Source organism: Sturnira hondurensis, unplaced genomic scaffold (assembly GCF_014824575.4).
Source record: "Sturnira hondurensis isolate 20B ecotype Veracruz unplaced genomic scaffold, ASM1482457v3 Scaffold0018097, whole genome shotgun sequence".
NCBI classification, from domain to species: domain Eukaryota; kingdom Metazoa; phylum Chordata; class Mammalia; order Chiroptera; family Phyllostomidae; genus Sturnira; species Sturnira hondurensis.
Genome location: NW_028090728.1, coordinates 1051228 through 1055795, shown reverse-complemented (window position 1 = coordinate 1055795; position 4568 = coordinate 1051228). Strand labels below are relative to the sequence as shown.

At 46.9% G+C, this 4568-nt stretch overlaps 1 pseudogene; it reads right to left on the bottom strand.

The window, feature by feature from the left end:
- Positions 1-1893: 1893 nt before the first annotated feature.
- Positions 1894-3366, bottom strand: LOC119002738 (transcriptional adapter 2-beta-like; annotated as a pseudogene).
- Between the last annotated feature and the right edge of the window lie 1202 nt (positions 3367-4568).

The following is a 4568-nucleotide window of genomic DNA, read 5'->3' as shown; positions in this document are numbered from 1 at the left end:
TCTTCTAATACTGTTCATTTAAAATTTTCACTGCAATTTTAGGTCCTTGGCATTTTCATATTCATTCATTTTTTAATGATTTTTTAAAATTACTCCACATGAAAAAGTTGGGATATTCATGGATATTATGTTAAATATATAGGTTAATTTTGGAAGAAAAGGTATCTTAATATTAAGACATCCAGTCTATGAGCATACTATACCTTTTTAATTATATACATCTTATCATTTCAGCAATTTTTGTATTTTCCCAGTATAGAAGTTTTGAATATTTTTGTTGAATTACTCATATGTATTTGATATTTAGGTATTAAATTTCTTTTCATTTCATTTATTGATTTTTAATCATATATAGGGGTGGGGAAAGTAGGTTTACAGTTATTTGTATGGAAAATAACACCATAATTAACAAATAATAATACAAGAATAAACTGTGTTTTGTGTACTCCCAACTTCTGAAATGAACTTCTACCCATCCCTATTAAACATATCAATGATATGTTATTATAGTAAAGTGTACATAATAGCATTTTTTTTACATTTGAAATGACTTAATGCTGAAAACTTGACCCTAGGGGAAAGATGTAAAAAGAAAGGAAAAGGCACTGTAATTAAGTTGTCCTTGGAAATGATGAGAGTGTCTTTTCTTTCAAATGACTTCACTTTAAAGTAACTTCAAGCTCAAACATTCTGGGTGGTAAACAGTTTTTGAGTAACTGCTGGTGGAGAGAGGCAGGCCAGGTTCCTGGAGCAGTGGCCCTGCTGGGTCTGTGGTCACTCCACAGACTCTAAAGCAGGATCTTGAACATGAGAGCCCTGAGAAACCCAGAAGACAAGTGGCTAACCCAAGTTCCAAAGGAAGGTACCCTGTAAGAGGGCACCTGAAAAACGAAGTAAGGCCAGGCAGAGCCACATCTGAATCTGGTTCAACACAGTGGCCCAGAGAAGCAGCACACCAGTCCCAAACTGGCCACACTGGCTGCCCCATCTTGCCTGGCTGGTCTGCAGAGCGCCCAAGGCCATCCAAAGTTCAGATGCTTTGCCAGGCTAGCTTGGTCAGGGTTTCAGTGAACAGGGCAGTTGCAACTGTGACAAAAGTCCTGGAGGATGCTACACTGTAACTCGGAACTCTCAACCATGAATTTTCTAAAGGTTCTGCAAGTACAAGAGCAGCCTGCAGCTGCCCCCCCAAAAGGCTCAGAGTCCTGGCATTGGCACCGGTCCTCCTGCTACCAGGCTTCCCCACAGCTTCCTCTCTGAACTAGGGGGCACTGCCAACAGCCCTGTCCATTCCCCAACTGAGCGAGCAGGGGCCCAACCAGAGAGCACCATGCCAGGGGCTTTCAGGGTTTGGGAACTGCAGGCTCAAAACAGCTACTGCTAACAGGTAAGGGGAAGTTCATTTGGTCAATATGTTCACCACCAACCTCTTCCTGAAGTTCCAAAGACACTTCATCCCAACCTCCTCTGGCCTCCCTGCCTGCTTTGCTGTCCCCCCATCTAAGGTGCCACGTGCCAGAGCAGGGCTGGAGCCTGGGTCACTGGCTGAGGCCAGCAGCCAGCGAGCCAGCACACACAGTGTACCAAAGGGAAGGGCTCACAGAAAGCAATGGTTTGGTCACCAAACCCAACATAGAAAGGCAGATGGTTCTCTTCACGAATTACTTTTAGGTCTAAGATACAATGTATGTGTGCTTGTTTCCCCCATGATCTAAGATTACTATTGCTTTTTTCAGAGGACCATGAAAAGAATTTGTATCCTAAAAAAAATGAAACTGCTGAAAAAAGAGTAAGGGGAGCAAAAGAGCTGTTCCTGCCCCTGCCCCTGCCCCAGCCCCACAGTCATTTTGGCTCACAAGCACGTCAGCGGCTGCAGCTTTCAGGGCACTGGCCTCAGGAAGCATCCCTGGATACCCAGGCCCTCTCTGTGAAGAAATTCAAAATCCTTTTCTCTAGGACCTTGTCCAAGTAACTCGGCAGGTGACTTGGAGGGAATCCACCCTGCTTCAGGAGGTGGTCTTTGACGATGATAGTCTTGGTGATAATGTAGGGCAGGGGGCTCAGGTTGAGGGAGCTGCACAGTGCCTTCTCATGGTGGGACAGCACCTTGAAGCCCAGCAGGTGCTCCATGGTGGGGAACTCACCGTCCTTGGCATCCTCCCACCCACACTTGGCGCCTGCTGAGCCCCAGTCCTCCTTCCGATTCTCCCTCCAGGACCAAGCTGCCTCGTACTCTGGGACTCCTCCATCTTGATGATCCCGTTCCATCTGTAGCGCTGCAGCTCCCGGATCTTGGTGCGCAGCATATTCTCCTTGGGCATGTTTTCAAACAGGTTGTCGAACTCCTTGCAGGACATGAACTGGTAGAGTGGCCTTAGCTTCAGCCACAGCGCCAGCTCCTCTGTGATCTTGTACTTGGCCATCTTCTCCTTGGCCTTCCCCGGGAAGGCCAGCACCAGGTTGTAGTCACAGGCAATGTTCTTGCACCGCTGCTTCTCCCTGAGCTTCTGCATGAACATGTTCACGTGGGCGCATTTGAGCTCGATCTCCACACTGTCGTTGTAGTTGACCAAGAGCCCACTGATGAGTGTCTCGGCGTCCTAGTCGTACTCAACCTCGTAGTCGTCACGCAGTGGCAAGTAGCCCAAATGCTGCTGCTGCTGCTCAGCCACCGAGATGTCTAGGGAAAGCTAGGGAATGGTGAGGCTGGGAGAGCAGGGGCCTCCACCGGGGCAGGTGTGGTCTGTCACCCGGTTGGGGACGACGTCTGGGATGCAGGCCTCCCCCAGGCTGTCGCGGATGCATGTGCTCAAGTAATGCTCCGTCACTCCCGGGGGAATTCAGGAAGCTCCGACGAGCGGCCGAGTCATCCTCTGCAAGAGCGGGGGGTCTCTGCACCCCCCAAGGCCAAACTGGAACCCCTGAAACCAGCTAGTCCACGCAGGCAGGGCTATGACAAAACAGGCACAGCGGGAAGGAAAGTATTCCTGAGGCAGTTACCAGACCCTACATCTAGGGCTCTGGTCGGGGCACGCGGGACCCTGCGGGCACTCTCCCAACCAGGCGCCGGGGCGCCGAGGATGGAGCTGAAGGCATTCAAGGAGTAAGGGCGATGCTGGGACCAGTTTCCGGAGCCGAACTGCTCCGCTGCATGCAGCTGCAGCTGCCCTCGGCCCCGGCCCCCGCAGCGTGGAGCGCCCGCCGTTCACCAGCTGGCAGCCGCAGCAGCAGCAGTGGTGGCGGATCTCCGAGCCGGCCGAGAAGCACTGGGGCACAGCTTATGTCCTGGCAGTCGGTGCTGCAGAAGCGCAGCTGAGCTCACCTCGCCGGGCAGTACGCGCAGTATTTCTATCTGAGCTCCGCCATCTGCCACTTCGGGAGCCGGCAGGCCGGGCTGCGTCCCGCCTCCGCTCACAGGCGCCCTCCGGCCTGGACCCACTGCTGCCGTCGCTCCCCCGAGAGCTGGCTGCCTCCCCTTCCAGCATCTCCCAACGCTATAATAGCATATTAAATTTATGTGTATCATATTACAATATATTGCGTATAATGGATTAAATTGAACATACATCCAATGACCTTGCTAAACTCGCTTATTAACTATAATTCATTCTTTCAAGCTTTTTGTGTACAAAATGTCATGTGTAATAAATTAAAATCTTTTTTACTTCATTGCTTCCAATCTTTGTAACTTTTTTTTTTTTACTTTATTGTGCTGGTTAGGAGCGCCATAAGTAGTGATTATGGACATCCTTTGCCTTTTCCCCAGAATCTAAAGAAAACCCCTAAACATTTTACCATTAGGTATGACATTAGGTCTAAGGGTTTCTTTATAGATAATCTCCATCAAATCAATGAAATGTCCCTCAAAGCATAGTTTCTTGTCATGGACAAGTGTTGAATTTCATTGAGTACGTATTTTTGCAACTATTGAGATGATCATGATTTTCCTTATTCTCTTAATGTGGTTGATTTATGTGGATCAATTTTTTTAATTTTAAAAATTGCACACAACATAAAATTTACCATCTTAACCATTTTAAGTGTACGGTTGTTGTGCAACCATCACCAGCATCCATATGCAAAATTCTTTTCAACTTTCTAAGTCGAAACTGAATACCCACTACACAGAGACTCTCCTTCCCCTCTCCTTATTCCCTGGAGACCGCCATTCTACTCCATGCCTCTGTGAATTTGCCTACTTTAGGTACCTCACGTAAGTATTCATTCTTTGGGACTGGATTATCTCACTTACCATAATGTCTCCAAAGTTCATCTGTGTGGATTGCTTTTTTTTTTTAATGTTAAGGCAATCCTACATTTGTGGAATAGATTCCGTTTAGTCATTATAGTGCCTTTTAAATATATTGAACTAAATTTTCAAACTTTTCTTTTACGCTTATGTCCATATTGTTTTGTATATTTCCTTTCTTATAGTAGCTTTGTTAAGCTTAAGTATTAGGATAATGTGGGGCTCATAAAATGAGTGAGAATTACTTCCTTTTCTGTGTTCCAGAAGGGTTTGTATAAGATTGGTATAATTGGTATTAGTATTATTTTTCTCCATAAAT